Source organism: Saccopteryx leptura, chromosome X (assembly GCF_036850995.1).
Source record: "Saccopteryx leptura isolate mSacLep1 chromosome X, mSacLep1_pri_phased_curated, whole genome shotgun sequence".
Classification (NCBI taxonomy): domain Eukaryota; kingdom Metazoa; phylum Chordata; class Mammalia; order Chiroptera; family Emballonuridae; genus Saccopteryx; species Saccopteryx leptura.
The window spans coordinates 27,937,992-27,961,150 of NC_089516.1; positions in this window are offsets into that span (position 1 = coordinate 27,937,992).

Sequence of the window (23,159 nt, forward strand, 5' to 3'; positions counted from 1 at the left end):
ACGGGGAGAATTAAGAAGCATCAATCATCAATTTTTCATTGTGGCACTTTAGTTGTTCATTGATTGCTTTCTCGTATGTGCCTTGACCGTGGGGCTACAGCAGACCGAGTAACTCCTTGCTTGAGCCAGCAACCTTGGGTCCAAGCTGGTGAGCTTCACTCAAAATCAGATGAGCCCACGTTTAAGCTGGCGACCTCGGGGTCTTGAACCTGGGTTCTCCACATCCCAGTCCGACGCTCTATCCACTGTGCCACTGCCCGGTCAGGCTAGTTTGGGAAATTTTTATTGAACTTTCTCTAAAGTCACTGATTTATTCCTCAACCTTATCAAGCATACTCAAAAAAGTTCCTAAAAGAAATATTTCCTCTGTTATTATGGGGTATTTGTTTGTTTCTAGAATATTCTTTTTGGTACCTTCTCATAGTTACCATCTTCGTGCTGATGTCTGCTTTTGCTTAATGTCTACCTTTTCTGTTATACCCTTAAAATATTAATCATAGTTTATCATAGTTTATCTGTCTAATGATTCTAGTTCTGCTGACTGCTTTGTGTATTCAGACTGTTTTATTATAATTATTATTTTGTTTTGCTTGAAGTAAGACATACTTTGTAGGTTGTTAAATACTGAGACCCCTAATGTTATTATTTATTTTGATCCATCCAGGTGTTAGGCTATATTTGGTGTTTGTTGTATTACAGGTACCAGAGGTTTTAAATTCCTCCAGTGTTCTTGTTTTTGTCTCCCCTCTTGCTTTTGTGGGGCTCCTCAGCATGTTGGCCTCTTCCTGTTCTCCCACCTGTAATTCACTATTGCTCTTCCTGGATGCTTATTATTATGGCAGTTGTACGGTGTGGGGGAGAGGATGTTTTCTCCAGACATTTGATCGAATCCCAGTGTGAGTGTACTATGGCCCTGGGATATGGTTTTCACAAATGTTTCTGTTACTTCTATAGGCACAAACCTTTTTCACCCCCTGCTTTCTAATCCTTCCCATGCTGTAGTGGTTGTCCTCCAGTGCCCACAGTCTGTAATTGAGGTCCTGTCCTCTGTACGTTTAATCTTTTCTTTTTTCTTTAAGTAACACAGGGAGGCTGAGGCAGCACAGAGCTCCCACCAGCCAGCTTAAATGACATTTCCCTGATGTCAACTGTCAATGTCAGACCTCCTGAAATTTAAGCCTTTTGTTCCCTAAGAGAGAAAGGTCTGGGTGGATTTTACAATTGTTGCTCTTCCCCATCTATCAGCTAGGGTCATTTGATAGGGGCAGAGGGGTAGCTTTGTTAAGATTCTTGATTCTGTGAAAACCTGGTTCTCATAAATGTGTGCCCCCCCCATGACTTCAACTCCCAGGAACTTCTCACTCTCATGCTCAACCTTCAGCAACTTATCAAATTTTCTGATTCAATGTACCTTCCAGCTTATATGACATCTGTCCAGTAGCTTCTGCTTTAGATAAGTAAATGCCTGAGTTGTCTTCCTAGAGAAGCCTCTCTCTCTAGCATTTGGGATGGTGGTTTGCCTTGTAATCTGAGTACTCTGACGTATCCAAAAAAAAAATTTGATAGTCAGCTTGTCCAGCATTATTTTGTTGCAAAGATGGGAATGATGTCTTCCAGGTTCTTTATATTTCTGAGCTGAAAGCAAAGTCCTTGCAATGAAGTTTTAATAAATGATGGCATCTTATTTTTAAAATATCAGTCAGTGGTTAGCTGTCTTTTTTTTTTACAATAATTTTTTCTTTTTTTTTTTTTTTAATATTTTATTTATTCTTTTTTTTTTTTTTTTTTTTTTTTTTTTTTTTAGAGAGGAGAGGGAGAGACAGAGAGAGAAAGAGGAGAGACAGAGAGAGAGAGAGAGAGAGAAGAGGGGGAGGAGCTGGAAGCATCAACTCCCATATGTGCCTTGACCAGGCAAGCCCAGGGTTTTGAACTGGCGACCTCAGCATTTCCAGGTCGATGCTTTATCCACTGTGCCACCACAGGTCAGGCCTACAATAATTTTTTCAATTAAAGTTTACATTTAATATTATTTTGTATTTGTTTCAGTTGTGCAGTGTAGTGGTTAGACATTCATGAAATTTACAAAGTGTTTCCTTTGATATATATTTCCAGTACCCTCTTGGCACCACACATAATTATTCTAGTATTACTGACTGTATTCCCTATGCTGTACTTTACATCCCATGGCTATTTTGTAACTACCGATCTGTACTTCTCAATCCCTTCACTTTTCTTCTAATTCAGATTCTACTGTACTCTGAGATTCAAACATTCATTATTCAAAACCACAGTATACAATATCCACAAAATAGTTTCCAAAGTCATTGAATTAGTTGATTATTATTTAAGTTAAGAATTGAAATAAACTTGACCTGTAGTGTCACAGTGGATAAAGCATCGACCTGAAATGCTGAGGTTGCTGGTTTGAAACCTGGGGCTTGCCTGGTCAAGGCACATACAGGAAGCAACTATATAAGTTGATGCTTCCTGTCTCCCTCCCCTTTCTTCTCTCTCTTTCTCTCTTTCTCTCCTCTCTCTAAAAATCAATAAATAAAATAAAAAAAGAATTGAAATAAGTTGAGCAGAGTATTTCTCCCATCTCTTTCATGTTAGATTATCTCTTCTATCCCTTTCATACTACATATTTTCAAATTGATTTTGCCTGTATGACCCACTAAGGTCATTCAGAGTTCATGACAGTTGAAAGTCTGGCTTACTCCCTGATCTACTAACTACAGGATTGACTAAAAAGTACATTACCTGCTATATTCCCATTTACAGAAGTTGTAATTTTAAACAAACTTATGTTTAACTCCTTTATCAGTCTTATATTGTACTAAGTACTAGTTATTTTAAAAATGACATCTTATATTCAGATAAAACCTTTTTAAGTATGTTGTACCTTCGACCCTTTTTGTGATACAGTCATAAGGAATTCTTATTTTTAGTGAGTTTTAAATTTTTACTGGAATTCTAAGAAGGTAAATGATTTGTTCAAATACATGAGAGGAGGCCCTGGCCGGTTGGCTCAGTGGTAGAGCGTCGGCCTGGCGTGCAAGGGGTCCGGGTTCAATTCCCAGCCAGGCACACAGGAGAAGCGCCCATCTGCTTCTCCACCCCTCCCCCTCTCCTTCCTCTCTGTCTCTCTCTTCCCCTCCCGCAGCAAGGCTCCATTGGAGCAAAGATGGCCCGGGTGCTGGGGATGGCTCCTTGGCCTCTGCTCCAGGCGCTAGAGTGGCTCTGGTCGCAACAGAGCGGATGCCCTGGAGGGGCAGAGCATCACCCCCTGGTGGGCAGAGCATCGCCCCCTGGTGGGCGTGCCGGGTGGATCCCGGTCGGGCACATGCGGGAGTCTGTCTGTCTCTCCCCGTTTCCAGCTTTGGAAAAATACAAAAAAAAAAAAAAAAATACATGAGAGGAAACAGAGGAAACATCAGGACTAAAACTCAGTTCTTATAGTTTTAACCCATACAGATTCTTCTCCAATTGAGAAAACAGCTGTCTTTAGCATGATACTGACAATTTTATGTAACTGCTTGCACTATTCTTAGTCCAAAATGCACACCTGCTTCTCAGTTTTACAAAGTGTGCTTCCCAGAGCAACCTCTTGCACAAGGTGATTGCTCAAAAATGTTGCCCATTAATCAACTGCACCCTTTATGTGCTGTTAATTTTAAAACTGCACTGTTAAACACAATAGGAAACATACAAGAATGTACTTTGTAATATTTAATATTATTGGGCTTTTTTGCAGTGGTATTTAAATATTCATTCAAGTTAACTATTTGTACCAAGTTTTTGTTTTCTAGTTTAGATATAATTACTTTTGCTCTAACTTACTATTTGTTTTTCTACTATAAGCTTGCTATCTATGTTTTGAATTGTGGTAAATTGTAGAGAAAGACAGTTATGTTTCAGACTGGAAACATTTTAAGAAAAAATATCATATCTTATTTATGATTGTATACATAAAGCTTAATAAATTGACTTACTCAGCATGGATAATCACTAACACTAGTTTTGGGGGAAATGTCTCAGTTTGTATTATATTTAGATTATATTAGGTTTTACTTCTCAGAAAAGATGTTTCTGACAGTATAAGACCCTTGAAGCATCAAACATCCCAGTTAATTTCTACCCAAGTAAACGCTGGGGCAGTGGTAGGATGGGGGGATATGGAAATCTTAAAACTCCAGTGTCTTGCATACACAGCATAAAAAAGATGTGAGGGGGTTAGAGGAAACTCACCAAAGCCCACATTCAAAGAATATCTCTCCTCTTATCTGCTGTCATCTGATTAAACCCTGAAGCTAAGTAGTCTTATTAAACTTATCCGCTCTGTTTCCTACCAAAAATTATGTGACTATTTTAACTTCACACTCCATCTATAGGCCTGGCATGGAGTGAGATACCGCAGAACTGAAGTTTTAATACTAATTCAGTGGGGAAAAGCTCCAAAAACAACAATGTTATCTGCAAAATACCATGGAATATTCTTCTACTAAATTCCATTATAGGAATAACACAATTTTACTTTATTAAAATATTACTTCATACAAAGAGCACTCCTAAAAAGTGTTATTGTATGTATATTTTGTAAATATATATATATATATTTTCCAAATTTTTTTCATTAATATGCATTCATTAGTGGTTTATTCAATTTTGTCATCCAACTTTGTAATACATTACACATCTTGACTGAACTATGTAAAGGAACATAATTATCTGGATTGCACCCTCTAATAGTCAATTTAAGAATATTTATGTAAGAATACCTACAAAAGTTCTTTAATGCTTTGTTTATTTAGCCCTGGAAGGTGTTTACACAGACACACACACATGCACACACATACCCATACAACTGTATATGAATATAAATGATATATATTTTTACAATGCAATTTTTTCTTTTGATTTTTTATTCGTTGCTTCTTTTCTCCTCTTATCTTTCTTAATCCCATTTTATTTATTTCCCAAGAAAATAACCCATGTTAACAACTTTGAATATCTTATTATTCTCCACACTACCTTACCATATATTAGGATATATGTAGTGCTATGAATTCTCTATCATTGTTTTAAAAAACTAGGATCATGAAGTTTTCTGCATCTTGAATTTTTACTCATTTTCATTGATCTTGTAGAGTACCCTCCATGTGAACTGATCCAACTCTAATTCATTATTTTAAAATATTTCTTCAATTATTGTATATAATGCATTGTGTGAATTTGTCATGATTCCTCAATTCATGAAATTCAGTTTGTTTTCAAAATTAAGATAAAAATATCTTAATTTCCCTATATCCTAAAAATAAGTTTTGGTTTTTTTTCTATGGAAAAGATTTCCAGAAGTGGAATTGATTGCTGGGTCAAAGTTACCTGCAAGTTTTAACTTTTAATTGATTACTATGGGTCCTCTAAAAAAATATATTAACGTCCTAATCTGGCATTGCAGATGTAATCAAAATAAGATGAGGTCATACTGGATTAGGGTGGGCCATATTCCAATGACTGCTGTCCTGATAAGAAAGAAAAGGGACATTTGGAAACAAGTAGAGTAGAATGCCATGTGAAGATGGAAGCAGAATTTGGAATAATTCATCTATAAGCCGGGAAGCATCAAGGATTGCCAACAAGCACTAGAAGCAAGAAGGCCTTTTAAGAGCATAGCCCTGCCAGTATCTTGATTTTGGACTACTGGCCTCTGAAACTGTGAGACAAAGCATTTCTATTGTTTAAAACTTGTTTACATTGTTTGTGAGACTTTGTTATAGCAGATGCAGAAAACTAACACAGATGTTGCGAGAATAGTGTTTCTAACAACAGGTGTTGTTTTATTTCCTAATTTGTAGTGGCATTTGTTTCAGTGACTACCATTTGGTGTATATTTTTTGTTGGTTTTAACAAGAAGTGTACCACGATTAGTGTCCTTTTGTCACCCCCTTACTGCTTTAGAGTCTATGCTACCCAATAACCATAGAGCTAGCATGATTAATAATGATGACAGCATACTAAATTTTTGGACTATGTGTCTTTATAAAATACATATTTAAAGACAATGGTATTTAACTTTCTTGTAAGGGCAATTTGGAAATGAACTGCAGTTGTCCCTTGAACAATGCATAGAATTGAGGCGCCAACCCCTATACAGTTGGGAATTTGCATATAACTTAATTAACTAATTAATGAGTTAATTTTCCCATTCCTTCACCACGTTCCTTTTTAGCAACCATCAGCTTGTTCTCTATATTTATAAGTCTGTTCCTGATTTGTTTTGTTCATTCATTTTGTATTTTAGATTCTATATATAAGTGAAGTTACACAGTATTTGACTTTCTCTTTATGATTTATTTCATTTAGCATAATACCCTCTAAGTATTTTGATTCAAATGGCAAGATTTCATTCTTCATTATTGCTGAATAATATTTTACTGTATATATGTACATATGTGTGTTTGGGTATATATGTAGTAAATCTTATGTCTTCTTTATCTAGTCATCTCCTAATAGACATCTAGGTTACTTCCATATCTTGGGTATAGTAATGCTGTAATGTACACAGAAGTACATATATCTTTTCAAATTAGTGTTTTTATTTTCTTTGAGTAAAGACCCAGAAGTGGAATTGCTAGATCATATGGCAGCTGTATTTTTAATTTTTTGAGGAATTTCCATACTGTTTTTTGTAGTGGCTATACTAATTTACAATCCCACCAACAGTGTATGTCAGTTTACTTTTGTCCATGTCCTAATCAATGCTTTGTTTTGGGGGGTTTTTTTGTTTGTTTGTTTTTGTTTTGTGGCAGAAACAGAGCGAGGTACAGATAGGTAAAGACAGACAGGAAAGGAGAAAGATGAGGAGCATCAATTCTTTGTTGAAGCTCCTTAGTTGTTCATTGATTGCTTTCTCATATGTGCCTTGATTAGGGGGCTACAACAAGTGACCCCTTGCTCAAGCCAGAGACCTTGGGCTCAAGCTGTGAGCCTTGCTTAAATCAGGTGAGCCCACGCTCAAGCCGGCAAACTTGGGATTTTGAACCTCGGTCCTCTGCGTCCCAGTCTGTTGCTCTATCCACTGCGCTGCAGCCTGGCCAGGCTGTTTTTTATATTAATGATATCCATTATGACAGGTGTGAAGAGATATCTTGTGGTTTAAATTTGCATTTTTCTCATAATTGATGATATTAATAATTTTTCTAATGTTTACTGACCTGCTGAATGTCCTTTTTAAAGAAGTGTTTATTCAGGTCCTCTGCCCATTTTTAATTGGATATTTTTGTTGTTGTTAAGATGTATGAGTTTCTTATATATTATGGATATTAACCTCTTATTGAATTTATCATTGACAAATTTCTTATTCTACTTAGTAGGTCATATTTTTGTGTCTCTGATGGTTTTCCTTGCTATGCAAAAACTTTTTAGTTTGATATACTCTTATTTGTTTACTTTTATTTTTGTAGACCTTGCACTAAGAAACATATCTGTAAAGATTTTGCTAAGAGAGATGCCATTGAGTTTACTACCTATGTTTTCTTCCAAGAGCTTTATGGTTTCAGGTCTTAGGTTTAAGTCTTTAATCCAATTTTAATTTATTGTTGTATATGGTGTAAGAAAGTGGTTTAATTTCTCTTTTTTTCATGTATTTATCCAATTTTCTCAACATCACTTATTGAAGAGACTGTCTGTACCTCATCATATGTTCTTTATTTTATAGGTAAATTTTAAAATTGAATTTATTGAGGTGACATTGGTTAACATAATTACACAGGATATTAAGTGCTCAATTCTACAGCACATGTCTGTACATTACATTGTGTGTTTCTTCCCCCAAGTCAAATATGTGTCCATCAACATTTACTCCCCCTTGCCCTCCTCTAATTCCCTCTGCCAGCAGTCACCACACTGGTGTCCATGTCCATGAATTTTTCTTTTATATTTTTGTCCTAAACATAGTAGAATAAACATTACCAAGACATACTGTGCTATTATTCCAACTTTATTTCCTAATATTTTATTTTGAATACTTCATCTCTGTCCATATATTATGTTGGCCTACTTTTAACCATTATTATCAGGTTTAATATTAAAGTCTTGTAGGCTTCATAAAACATACTGAAGAGTTTTTCATTCTTTTGTATTTCTCTGTAATATTTTAACTTATATAGGAATGAACTTTTCCCCCTTCATGCCACATAGAACTCACCAGTAAACCACTTTGGTTCCTATGACTTAAAAAAAATGTTCATTTGAAAGTATTTAAACTTTTACTAGAGTGGAAAGTATTATATAACATACCAAGCTTTAACTCAAATTAGAGTTTAATTGACAGAGAAATTGAATGCCAAATTGTGGTTTCTGAGTTTTTAAATAAATTTTATGATACCAGTGGGTTTCAATTATTTTACAAAATTTAGACATTTTTCTCAGATTATAAATTTGAAATAATCTGTTACTTCCCCACTTGTCTTCTTAAATAAGGTTATCAAACATTAATTGATGGTATTAGAATGGCACACCTTGTGTTCAGAGGGTAAGTACAAAAGGCTTGAATTGACTTCTCAAGTCCTGGCTTCATAAAGTACTAGTAATTGGATTTCAAATTTCTAATCTGTAAAGTGGGGAAAGAATAATCTCTATGTTGTAGTATGGCTATGACGATTAGGTGATATAGTACATATAAGGCACATAGGTTATTTGCTGTACATCACCAAACAGATAACCACTTTAGGACTGAGGCACTGATACTTAACAGCTGGTGGGAATAGGCTGCTGATGGCTCACAAATGAGTCCTCCTATGGGACTTGTCCTTACCTGAAGAGAACTGTGTTGAACAAGTTTATGCCCCATCGTGAGGGTTGTCAGCACAGGGCCAAAAGATATTTAATTCTGTCTGGTCCTCTTGCCTCAATTAAAGAAAACTCTGAAGGGCCATCCAGCTTCCAAGATTCCCACAGCATTGGCAGAAACCTCTTTTGCAGTTGTTGTGCTCAAATTCTCTTGGACCTCAGTCCTGTTTATCTCATTGCCTCACAGCATTTCATAATAACTTCCAATAAAACTATTACCCACAAGTTCTGCCTCAGAGTTCTGGGGGAGTGTAGACTAAGACAGTGCTTAAAAAGGGCCTGGTAAACATTCAACAAGTGCTGTTATTCTGAACTACCATTAGAACTATAATAAATCTTGGATAGTGCTCAGCCTTTCCTGCTAACCTCAGAAAGCCTGCCCATTGGTACAGTGGTGAGTTTCCCTCTCTATCCTGGTATCACATTTGCTTCACACTGGCTTTTTGTGGTCTGTGAGTAGAGTGATGATGTAAGAACTTATATAGCTCTTAACATAGAAAGGATTTCTCCATCTGACCAGAATAATAGCATTTTTATGCAACACCATTAAATGTCCACCAAGAAGCAATAGAATTGGGTATTTGTGTTCAGTAATTCAGTGTTCAATATGTTGTAGACTATGTTGGTGCAAGCTGGCAGATGAACTCATATGATGCCAAAAGCTAAAGGAAAAAAAAACATATGTAATTAAAATATTAAGAAAATATTAACATTTTTTATAATTCTGAGTTTAGTCATGAACCTACTCAGTCTGGCTTATAGAAGCCTACATTGAAATCTGTGTGTAAGTACAGACTACTTGAAAAATAATTGTATATATATTTGATTCATCAAATGTACATCAAAGAAGTGAATTAGTTAATTATGTGGTTACTGTGGATAATTCAAAATAGGTGCTGGGGTCTATATTTAGTGTGAGGGGTGAAGTATTTTTGGTATTATGACTTTTTCTCCCTAAACTGCCTACAGAGCAGATCCAACATCCATCCCAAAATACTCTCAATGGTAATATAGAGAAGTTTCAGCAAAACCTGATAGTCTAACAAATTGACATTGACATAATTTTAAAATATTATTACTATTATTTATTTAATTTTTAAATTTAAACTTTTAACTCATCAGCCCTGGCCTGCAGTAGAATGTCGGCCATTGTGTAGAAGTCCTGGGATCGATTCCTGGCCAGGGCACACAGGAGAAGCGCCTATCTGCTTCTCCACCCTTCACCCTCTCTTTCCTCTCTATTTCTCTCTTCCCCTCCTACAGCCAAGGCTCCATTGAAACAAAGTTGGCCTGGGCACTGAGGATGGCTCCATGGCCTCTGCCTCAGGTGCTAGAATGGCTCTGGCCACAATGGAACAATGCCCCAGATGGGCAGAGCATGAACTCTTGGTGGGCATGTGGGGTGAATCCCAGTCAGGTGTATGTGGGAGTCTGTCTGACTGCTCCCTAACTTCTAACTTCCGAAAAATACAAAAAATAAAAAAATAAAAAAAAATAAATTTTTAACTCATCAAAATTATTATATGGTCCAATTATGGTATGGAAATTCATTTGTATGGAAAAGAAAATTTTGAATAGACATGAGAGCATTTTTTTACATACACTGCTCACAAAAATTAGGGGATCAAAGAATGTGCATATATTCTAGTACTTTCAGCCTTTAGTATACTGTATTTTGACCAATGAAATGAAAGTTGGTTTTGCATCTAATTTGCATAATCAAACAACTTTCTTTGGCTTGTTTGCTTTTCTGATATTCTTGTTCAATAAAAAAAAATCAAATGCTTCTTTTTTTTATCACTTCATATTCATTTTGAAACATCCCCTAATATTTGTGAGCAGTATACTTTTGAAAGCTCCTTTTTAAAGTTTGATTATCTATTTCTGATACTTGTGTTGGAATTTAATGGTTTAATTATGTCATCAGTCAATTAAATCTGTATTGATAACCTTTTAAAGAATACTTAAAATCTTCATCAATGCTGAAAGGACAACTGAAACTGATAGGGCAAAGGATATATATATATATATGGACCCAAGAAACATAATATTTGTATTTTATATGAAGCTTTTCAAGAGGAAAAGTTAATACTAATGTCTTTAATTATGTAAACTAGAGATATATAGATAATGAGGAAATGAAGAACAGGATCTGTAATCTCTATCAAAACATTTGATGATGTCACAAATAAAGTTCCCACATTATAAGCATACTGCCAAAAGAACACACAATTATTACTTTTTTAAAGCCAATATAATAAAAGCATTATGAGTTTTTAAAATGTACACAACAACTTTTTGGTAATAATTCAGTAAAAAATGTTGTTCCTAATAAGCTTCAATGGTTCTGCAAATTTTAATGTCAGACAAATTGATAAACATCATGCCTGGCCTTTGAAGCACATTTAAATTTTAAAATACACTACTTGTCCCTAAAGGAACAGTTTTATTGCGTGAATATTATGGATGAGCCCTGGAAACACAATAGAACTATCTCCATTGGTAGATTTGCTTGAAATTTGATGATTACAATCATACTCCAATTTAGGCATCTTCAAATAATGAGTTAGGAGTAAGAGAAAGGAATTAGAAGAAAGTTGGGAAGTGAAAAACTGTCATTTTAGAGACTATTTGTCTTGTAAATACAATCAATCTCAAGACTAGGAAGTTCTTTCAAGCCTATTCCAAACTAGAAATAAGAGAATCAAATGTGTTTTCCCCTGTGTGCCCTATCTGTCTTTTGAAACAAGAGCTATAAAAATATTGGAACAGTTTACATTAGGCAGAGAACAGAAAAGTATAGCATGATTCAGAATCCTCCTACAGGGGTTCAGAATTGGCCTTCAGATTTTTCTCCAGGTACATATCATTCTGCAAGATTGCAGTAATATTTTTAAACACTTTATTCAAAAGGATCTGAAATGATTTTTTAAATAATTTTATTTTTTAATGGGGCGACATCAATAAATCAGGATACATATATTCAAAGATAACAACTCCAGGTTATCTTGTTGTTCAATTATGTTGCATACCCATCACCCAAAGTCAGATTGTCCTCTGTCACCTTCTATCTAGTTTTCTTTGTGCCCCTCCCCCTCCCCCTTTCCCTCTCCCTTTCTCCCCTCCCCCCGTAACCACCACACTCTTATCAATGTCTCTTAGTTTCACTTTTATGTCCTACCTACGTATGGAATAATGCAGTTCCTGGTTTTTTCTGATTTACTTATTTCACTTCGTATCATGTTATCAAGATCCCACCATTTTGCTGTAAATGATCTGATGTCATCATTTCTTATGGCTGAGTAGTATTCCATAGTGTATATGTGCCACATCTTCTTTATCCAGTCATCTATTGACGGGCTTTTTGGTTGTTTCCATGTCCTGGCCATTGTGAACAATGCTGCAATGAACATGGGGCTGCATGTGCCTTTACGTATCAATGTTTCTGAGTTTTTGGGGTATATACCCAGTAGAGGGATTGCTGGGTCATAAGGTAGTTCTATTTTCAGTTTTTTGAGGAACCACCATACTTTCTTCCATAATGGTTGTACTACTTTACATTCCCACCAACAGTGTATGAGGGTTCCTTTTTCTCCACAGCCTCTCCAACATTTGCTATTACCTGTCTTGTTAATAATAGCTAATCTAACAGGTGTGAGGTGGTATCTCATTGCAGTTTTGATTTGCATTTCTCTAATAGCTAAAGAAGATGAGCATCTTTTCATATATCTGTTGGCCATTTGTATTTCTTCCCGGGAGAACTGTCTGATCATGTCCTCTTCCCATTTTTTTATTGGATTGTTTGTTTGTTTGTTGTTGAGTTTTATGAGTTCTTTGTATATTTTGGATATTAGGCCCTTATCTGAGCTGTTGTTTGAAAATATCATTTCCCATTTAGTTGGCTTTCTGGGTTTTTTTGTTATCAGTTTCTCTTGCTGAGCAAAAACTTCTTAGTCTGATGTAGTCCCATTCATTAATTTTTGCCTTCACTTCTCTTGCCTTTTGCGTCAAATTCATAAAATGCTCTTTAAAACCCAGGTCCATGAGTTGAGTACCTATGTCTTCTTCTATGTACTTAATTGTTTCAGATCTCATGTTTAGATCTTTGATCCATTTTGAGTTAATTTTAGTACAGGGGGACAAACTGTAGTCCAGTTTCATTCTTTTGCATGTGGCTTTCCAGTTTTCCCAGCACCATTTATTGAAGAGGCTTTCTTTTCTCCATTGTGTGTTGTTGGCCCCTTTATCAAAAATTATTTGACTATATATATGTGGTTTTATTTCTGGACTTTCTATTCTGTTCCATTGGTCTGAGTGTCTATTTTTCTGCCAATATCATGCTATTTTGATTGTCATGGCCTTATAATATAGTTTGAAGTCAGGTATTGTAATGCCCCCAGCTTCATTCTTTTTCTTTAGGATTGCTTTGGCTATTAGGGGTTTTTTATATTTCCATATAAATCTGATGATTTTTTGCTCTATTTCTTTAAAAAATGTCATTGGAATTTTGATGGGAATTGCATTAAATTTGTATATTGCTTTGGGTAATATGGCCACCTTGATTATATTTATTCTTCCTAGCCAAGAACAAGGTATATTCTTCCATCTCATTATATCTTTTTCGATTTCCCTTAACAATGGTTTATAGTTTTCATTATATAAGTCCTTTACATTCTTTGTTATGTTTATTCCTAAGTATTTTATTTTTTTTTGTTGTAATCGTGAAGGGGATTATTCTTTTGAGTTTGTTCTCAATTGTTTCATTGTTGGCATATAGAAAGGCTATTGACTTCTGTATGTTAATTTTGTATCTTGCGACCTTACTGTATTGGCTTATTGTTTCTAGTAGTCTTTTTGTGGATTCTTTGGGGTTTTCGATCTATAGGACCATATCATCTGCAAAAAGTGATACCTTTACTTCTTCTTTTCCGATATGGATGCCTTTTATTTCTTTGTCTTGTCTGATTGCTCTGGCTAGAACCTCTCGTACCACATTAAATAAGAGTGGAGAGAGTGGACAACCCTGTCTTGTTCCTGATTTAAGGGGGAAAGCCTTCAGTTTTGTGCCATTTAATATGATGTTAGCTGATGGTTTATCATATATGGCCTTTATCATGTTGAGATATTTTTCTTCTATACCCATTTTGTTGAGAGTCTTAAACATAAAATTGTGTTGTATTTTATCAAAAGCCTTTTCTGCGTCAATGATCCATGTACATTGATAAGATCATGTGGTTTTTGTTCTTTGTTTTGTTGATATGGTGTATTACGTTAACCGTTCTACATATGTTGAACCATCCTTGAGATTCTGGGATGAATCCCACGTGATCATGATGTATTATTTTTTTAATATGTTGTTGTATTCGATTTGCTAGTATTTTGTTTAGTATTTTAGCATCTGTATTCATTAGAGATATTGGTCTGTAGTTTTCTTTTTTTGTGCCATTTTTGCCTGGTTTTGGTATGAGGGTTATGTTGGCCTCATAAAATGTGTTTGGAAGTATTGCTTCTTCTTCAATTTTTTGGAAGACTTTGAGTAAAATAGGAACCAAGTCTTCTTTGAATGTTTGATAAAATTCGCTGGTATAGCCATCAGGGCCTGGACTTTTATTTTTGGGGAGGTTTTTAATGTTTTTTTCTATTTCTTCTCTACTAATAGATCTGTTTAGGCTTTCTGCTTCTTCTTGACTCAGTCTAGCAAGGTTGTATTGTTCTAGGAATTTATCCATTTCTTCTAGGTTGTTGAATTTAGTGGCATAAAGTTTTTCATAGTATTCTACAATAATTCTTTGTATATCTATGGTGTCCATGGTGATTTCTCCTCTTTCATTTTGGATTTTGTTTATAAGAGTTCTTTCTCTTTTTTCCTTGGTAAGTCTTGCCAAGGGTTTGTCAATTTTGTTGATCTTTTCAAAGAACCAGCTCCTTGTTCTATTAATTTTTTCTATAGTTTTTCTGTTCTCTATTTCATTTATTTCTGCTCTGGATTTTTATTATCTCTTTTCTTCAGCTGGTTTTGGGTTCTCTTTGTTCTTCTTTTTCTAGTTCCTTAAGGTGTGAAGTTAAGTGGTTCACTTGGGCTCTCTCTTGTTTGTTCATATATGCCTGAAGTGATATGAACTTCCCTCTTATCACTGCTTTTGCTGCATCCCATAGATTCTGATATGTCGTATTTTCATTTTCATTTGTCTGTATATATCTTTTGATCTCTGCACTTATTTCTTCTTTGACCCATTCATTTTTTAAAAGTATGTTGTTTAGTTTCCACATTTTTGTGGGATTTTTTTCCTCTTTTTTGCAGTTGAATTCTAGTTTCAAGGCTTTATGATCAGAAAATATGCTTGGTACAACTTCGATTTTTCTGAATTTGCTGATGTTATTTTTGTGGCCCAATATATGGTCAATTCTTGAGAATGATCCATGTACACCGGAGAAAAATGTATACTCAGTCACTTTGGAATAAAATGTCCTGTAGATGTCTATCATATCCAGGTGCTCTAGTGTTTTGTTTAAGGCCACTATGTCTTTGTTGATTCTCTGTTTGGATGACCGATCTAGAGCCGTCAGCGGTGTATTGAGGTCTCCAAGTATGATTGTATTTTTGTCAGTTTTTGTTTTAAGGTCAATAAGTAGCTGTCTTATATATTTTGGTGCTCCTTGGTTTGGTGCATATATATTAAGAATTGTTATGTCTTCTTGATTCAGTGTCCCCTTAGCCATTATGAAATGGCCATTTTTGTCTCTGAGTACTTTTGCTGTCTTGTAGTTAGTATTATCAGATATGAGTATTGCTACGCCTGCTTTTTTTTGGATATTTGCTTGGAGTATTTTTTTCAAGCCTTTCACTTTGAATTTGTTTTTATCCTTGTTACTTAGATGAGTTTCCTGTAGGCAGCATAGAGTTGGATTTTCTTTTTTAATACATTCTGCTACTCTGTGCCTTTTTATTGGTGAGTTTAATCCATTTACATTTAGTGTAATTATTGACACTAGTGAGTTCCCTATTGCCATTTTATGTATTGCTTTCTGTTAGTTTTGTGTCTTGTTTGATCCTTCTCTTTCGTTTTTCTATCTTTTGTTTTTATTTGGTTGTATTTCATACATCTTTCCTCTGTTGCTATCTTTTTTATCTCATGTGCTTCTGTGGTGGGTTTTTCAATGGTGGTTACCTTTAAGTAATGAAAAGGGTTCCTACCCTGTTCATTGTAGCACACTATTTTGTGAGTACCTTTGCACTCCATTGTCCTTTGCTACTGTTAATCTCCATCCTCTCCCCCCCTTTCTTTTTGTTGTTGTCACAGTTTAAATTTGGTTTTATTGTGTTCTTCTTGGAGCTTTTACTTGTGGGGCTTTGTTTTGCTTTTTTTTTGTTCTTTGTATCTGATTGGAGAACCCCCTTTAGTAATTCCTGGAGTGGGGGTTTTCTGATGATAAATTCCCTCATCTATTCTGTATCTGTGAATGTTTTTATTTCTCCTTCATATTTGAAGGATAGCTTTGATGGGTATAGTATTTGTGGCTGAAAGTTCCTCTCTTTCAGGACTTTAAATATTGGGGTCCACTCTCTTCTAGCTTGTAGAGTTTCTGCTGAGAAATCTGATGATAATCTAATGGGCCTTCCTTTATATGTTGTATTCTTCTTTTCCCTGGATGCCTTGAGAATTTTTTCTTTGCTGTTGGCTTATGCCAATTTCATTATGATGTGCCTTGGAGTAGGTTTGTTGGGATTAAGAAAACTCGAAGTTCTGTTTGCTTCTTGAATTTGAGGCTTTAGTTCTTTCCACAGGCTTGGGAAGTTCTCATCTATTATTTGTTTGAGTATGTTCTCCATTCCATTTTCTCTCTCTTCTCCCTCTGATATACCTATTATTCTTATGTTATTCTTTTTGATGGAGTCAGATAATTCTTGTAGGGCTATCTCATTTTTTTAATTTTTGAGTCTCTTTCTTCTTCTCTCTGTTGTGCCTCAAGTTGCTTGTCTTCTATTTCACTAATCCTCTCTTCTGTCTGGCCTGTTCTATTAGCTAAGCTTGTTACCTTGTTTTTCAGCTCGTGAATTGAGTTTTTCATCTCTGTTTGATTTGTTTTTATAGTTTCGATTTCCTTGGAAATATTTTTTTTGTGTTCATTGAGTTGTTTTCTGAGCTCCCTAAATTGCCTTTCTGTGTTTTCTTTTATATCTTGGAGGATTTTTAGGATTTCTATCTTGAATTCTCTGTCATTTAGCTCCAAGGTTTCCAATATATTAATTTTTTCCTCCATAGATTTTTCCTCATCTAGCTGTGTTACCTCTCTTTCTTTTGTATCCATGATATTCGATTTTCTCTTCCTTAATGGTATCTGAGGGTGGTTTTGTAGATACTATTAATGATATTTAATAAAGAATAAAAAGTTAAAAAAATAAATAATTGAAAACAGTTGTTTTTTTAAAAAAAATTAATAATGAAATAAAGAAAAATAAAATAAAATAAAAATTAAAAAAAGGAAATTATTCTCCCCCTCCTTTTTTCCTCTCCTCTCTTCTCCCCTCTTTCTTGAAAAAATCTTGTGGTGAACTGTGAATTATAACAAACAATGCCTGTAATGGAGGGCCTGAATTGGGGAAAAGTAATAAAGGGGCAAAAAAAAAGAAAGAAAGAAAGAAAAAAGAAGGGGGTATGGACCCACAAAAAGCAAATAAGGAAAAATTTGGTTCAAGAATAAAATGATTTGCTTTTAGGTGTTGGTTGACTAAGATTTATGATGAGAGGAATAAGAGGGAAACAGGAAAATGGGGGAGCAAATTAAAAAATTACTATTGTATTTAGTGGGACAAGAACTAGATAAAATGGAGAGCCAGGGATGGGAGCACTGCTAGTGAGTTAAAAAGGTGAAGTAAAAACCCCCCAAAATGCCACAAACATAAGTTTAAGTCCCAGATAAGATAATTTGTTCATTATTGAGGTTTGAATGAGAGGAGATGTAAAGGAGAAAGGAATAAACTAACATAGAGGGAGAAAAGAAAGAGAGAGAGAAAAAAAAAGAGGGAACCACTAAAAGAAGAAAAAAGAAAAAAGAGGAGAGAGAGAGAGTTAAGGGTTTTGGATTGCAACCCTCATAGAGAGAAAGGAAGAGGAAAGAAAAGATAATGGGAGATGTAACACTTATGGGTAGTGTAGTTCAAGGAGAGGAGAGAGTAAGACCAGCAGAGAGTTAATCGGCCAAATTGGAGGAGGAAAAAAAGTATCAAGAATGAAGATAAGAGAAACAAACGAACAAATATAATAAAATGGGATAGGTTATAAAGTCTGCGTATTATTCTTGATTTTGAGAGGTTATCTTCTTGCTTTTTCTTTTCTCTCCCTCTTCCTGGTCAGTGACTCTGTACCCTGGGTTCTGCCCCTTTGGCACGCTCAGGTAGAGGTTTGCAGTTGATAAGTCTCTATGGCAATGTCATGTATTGTGCTTTAGTCTCGTTAGCAGTCGAGGCTCATTAGCATTTATAGGCTCCGACAGTGAGAGAGTCCGTGTTCCTGGAGCCTTTCTCCTAGTCTTTACTTCCTCAATTAGTAGCCTGATAATCCAGCTATGGGGTTGCTGCTACCTCTGCCTGGATAGTAAGAGGCTCAAAGAGCTGGCAACTCCCCACTCTATTTCCAGTCAGCACAGGGCTCTGGGTAAGGCTCAGTCAGTCAGAGCTGCTAGCATAATCAGGCAGGCTTTCCGCCCACTCAAAGACCTCTGGCTCTGCCACTCTGTCTGGTAACACAGGCAGGCACCCACTTCCGGGGCACTTGGAGGAAACTCTCACTCACTATTGCGTGCGCAGACCAGGATATCTGGCCAGCAGTCTCACGCTCTGAGTGAAACCCCCAACCGCATGGAAAAGTTGCAGCGTTGGAATTGTGTCTCGCTCCGTCCCCGTGTGCGGCTTTTGCAAGGCGCTGGGGTGGCCCAAGATTCTGCTTTTGGCCCATACAAAGGCCCCTGACTCTGCCCCTCTGTGGGTTAACACGGGCGCGCACTGCCGAGGCACTCGGAGGAATCTCTTGCTCACTATCTGCACGCGCAGACCAGGATATCAGGCCGACCGCCTCACCCTTTGAGTGAAACCCCCACCAGCACGGAAAAGTTCCAGCGTTGGAATTAGTTCTTGCTCCCTCCCCGTGCGCAGCTTTCCTAGGGCACTGGGGCGGCCCAGAGATTCCGCTTTTGGCCCACACAAAGGCCTCTGACTCTGCCTCTCTGTGGGATAACATGGGCGCCCACTCCCGGAGCTTTGGAAGAATCTCTCGCCCACTATCTGCACGCGCTGACCAGGGGATCGGGGAAAATGGCTGCCCCACTTGTCTTTCTTTGTCTGGGTTTGTCTCGAGTGTTAGCTTGTATTGCCCGGGTTGCCACAGGAACAGTTTTTCCTCGGCTTGGATCTCCGTGCCACCGCCTGGTTCGGCCGTTTGTGCCGCGGCCTGGATCTATTCACCCCCTTTGCCCGCCTCAGTTTCTATATTCTCAGTTCCCAGTGAAAGCCTCCCTGTTTAGGTTAGTGAGGAAGGCGGAGCATTTCTTACTCCCTATTTCCTTCGGGGTTTGGTTATATATTTAGCCAATTTTTCGCTCGACCATACCTTTGGGTGTATTGCGAAACATCTGGAGGCTCCAAGAATAGGTTTTTCTGTTTCTGGTTGAAGATCTTGTTGAGTTTTGGGGAAGATTTATCGGTATCGCTTCCTACCCTGCCATTACTCGGATGTCATCTCCCTGAAATGATTTTAATTATAATTCAGGTACATTTTCTTCTAAAAAAATCTGGGTGAACTCTAGTAAAAGTGATAGACATATTATAATTACAAGTCAGCAAATATTCAGTAGTCAGTTGTTATGAATAGGGAGGAGATAAAAATTCTAATATTTATGGGGTGTGTAATTCATGCTGGACTTATCTTAGGAAATTTGACATATACCATATTAATTACTTCTTACAGCAATTCATGGAGGCCTGAATATGGGTCCTCATTTTGACAGTTGAGAAAAATGAGGTTTAGATTGTCACAAGCTGAGAATCAGGAACCACTTTTAGTGTGATGTAATATAAGCAGCGTACCACCTTCCTGAAAAATCTATGAACTGATTGGAAGGAGGAAACACAGATATTTGAAATAGGAAATTACATATCTATGTCAGAGTGGACATTTAATTGACAGGGAGTTCTTGACATGTCATCTGGCATATAGTATTTATACTACATTTGAGAGAAACAGGAGTTCATAAAGAACTGTCCTGATGTTCAGGAAAGATACAGTGGACAAAATAAGATTCAAATTCAACAGAGTCCTTGAAAAATTAGTAGAATTTATTTAAGCAGAGAGAATATGAGAGACATTGCCAATGTTTGAACACTCATGTCCCAAAACACATAGATGGATCATCAAAAGTGGGATAGACAAGCCCTGGCCAGTTGGCTCAGCAGTAGAGCATCGGCTCGGCATGTGGAAGTCCCAGGTTCAATTTCTGGTCAGGGCACACAGGAGAAGCACCCATCTACTTCTCCACCCTTCCCCTTCTCCTTCCTCTCTGTCTCTCTCTTCCTCTCCCACAGCCAAAGCTCCATTGGGGCAAAGTTGGCCCGGGTGCTGAGGATGGCTCTATGGCCTCCACCTCAGGTGCTAGAATGGCTCCAGCCACAACGAATGATGCCCCAGATGGGTAGAGCATCACCCCCTGGTGGTCATGCAGGGTGGATTCCTGTTGGGTGCATGTGGGAGTCTGTCTGACTGCCTCCCTGCTTCTAACTTCAGAAAAATGCAAAAAAAAAATTGGGTTAGACAGAAAATGGTTGATCTGTGTGATTGTAAGAGCTTAGTGGGAGGAATCCACCGACCATACTCTGACCTCCACTTTCCTTTCACATTTTCTTTTCTGACTTTGATTATCCTGACTTTCTTTTTCCTTTATAAGGATTCTTATGATCAAATTAAGCCCATCTAGATAATCTAATATCCCCATCTCAAGGCCCTTAATCATATATATTCATGTAAGGCAACATATTCAGTTTCTTGAGATTAGAACATGGATATCTTTGGATGGCCATTATTTTGCCTATCATACTACCACATGGGAAAAATATGTATTACTTCTTTAAATTAATCTATTTATCCATTCATTTATCTACCCATCCATTTATTCTAAATAGGGAAATGCAGCATATACCATATGTGAATTGACTGTTCTTACCTCTGTCTTGAATGTGTCACTTTGAACATCCATTAAAACCTTTGAGCCTCTACACAACCATTTGAAAAACCGAGGTATTTTATTCATCTCTAAATTCTGTTGTGGAGGTTAATGAGATAATGTGAGTGAAAATATATAAAGCAGTACCTATTACAAGTTATTAACAAAAGTAGTAATGATAATAGTAACAATAGCATTCTATAGTGAGTGCCAAAAATTTTTAATAAACATCAGCTTTACATCAGCACATAATATAGGCCAGTGTTTTTCAACCACCAACCCATGGAACGGCTGCCAGAAATTTTGTGCTTGTCCACAAAAGAGTTAACCACCCTGGTCTTGTATGAAGATTATAGACCCAATGATCTTAGTAAAATTTGCTTATGCTCAGGGTGATTTTTGCCTTAGCAGTCCCAGAAATAATTCTTCTATTTTCACTGGTCTCCAAGTGCAAAAAGTTTGAAAAACACTGATATAGGCCACAAAAATATGATCCATTAATTTATGACAAGAGCCAAGAGTTTAAAATGGAAAAAGATCATCCTCTTCAATAAATGGTGTTTGGAAAGTGGACAACCACATGCAGAAGAATGAAACTACAGTGGTGGTTACCAGTTGCTAGAGCATAGGAAAAAAGGGGAGATGTTGGTCAAAGGGTACAAGATTCTAGTTGTTAAGATAAATAGGTTCTGAGGATTTAATATATAGCATATTGATTACAGCTAATAATGCTATAATATATACTTGAAAATTGTTACAAGAAAGATCTTGAGTATTCTCAACAAACACATACACATACACTTCTATGTGAAGTGATGGGTATGTCAATTAGCTTTGTTGTGGTGATCATTTCACAATGCATACATGTATCAAAACACCATGCTGTACACGTTAAAAATACAATTTTTATTTGTCAGTTATACCTCAATTAATCTGGAATTAAAAAATAAAGTTATTATACACACACACGAAACGTTATCCCTGTACAGGTAGCTTAAGTACTTACAGCATAGTCTTGATATGCCAAGGTTGTGGATTTGATCCACTGTCAGGGCTATACAAGAAACAACCAATGAATGCATAAGTGGATGAAACAAAAGATTAATGTTGCTTTCTCTACTTCTCTCTCTAAGTCAATAAATAAAATTACAAAAAAATAATAAAAGTGCGTGGACATGGTCCCTGATGTGGAAGGCTATTTAAAAAAATGCAGGAATAAATTACTCTTATTGTCATGGCTGCGATGCCATTGTTGGGCTGAGGAACACAAAAGATTTACTGCAAGACTATGTTCTCTTTGAGGTAGTAAATTTGAGATCCCCTCTAGGATGTCTAAATAAGAATGTTCATTAAGCAGTTTAAGTGCTAGGATGGAGCTCAAGAGAAAGGTCTGAGCTAATAATAGACTTTTTTTGTAACAGACAGAGAGAGACAGAGAGAGGGACAGATAGGGACAGACAGACAGGAATGGAGAGAGATGAGAAGCGTCAATTAGCAGTTTTTCGTTGCAACACCTTAGTTGTTCATTGATTGCTTTCTCATATGTTCCTTGACCAGGGGGCTACAGCAGAGCAAGTGACCTCTTGTTCAAGCCAGCAACCTTGGCCTCAAGCTAGTGAGCTTTGCTCAAATCAGATAAGCCTGCACTCAAGCCAGTGACCTCAGGGTTTCAAACCTGGGTCCTCCACATCCCAGTCCGACGCTCTATCTACTGTGCTACTGCCTGGTCAGGTTAATGATAGACATTTAATAGTCATCAATATATATGGTGGTGAAACCGTTAGCATGGATGATATTTGGATAAGGAACGTGTGTATAGTGACAAAGCTAAGGACAGAAAAATTTGGCTAACAACCCTTTAGGTGCAGGTTAAGTTAGTGAGACTGCAAAGAGAATTGGAAAAATATGATCAGAAAGGTAGGAAGAAAATTAGGAGATAGTGTACTGAGAAGGCTTTAAGTTATGTTTTAGACTTGATGGTCATTACAGTTTTAAGTATGGCTGTGTACTTGGGAAATTAAGAAGCTTGGTGAGTAGAAAATTGGATGGAAATGCATATGGGCATGGAGTCCCTCTAGTATGATGCTGGAGCTTGG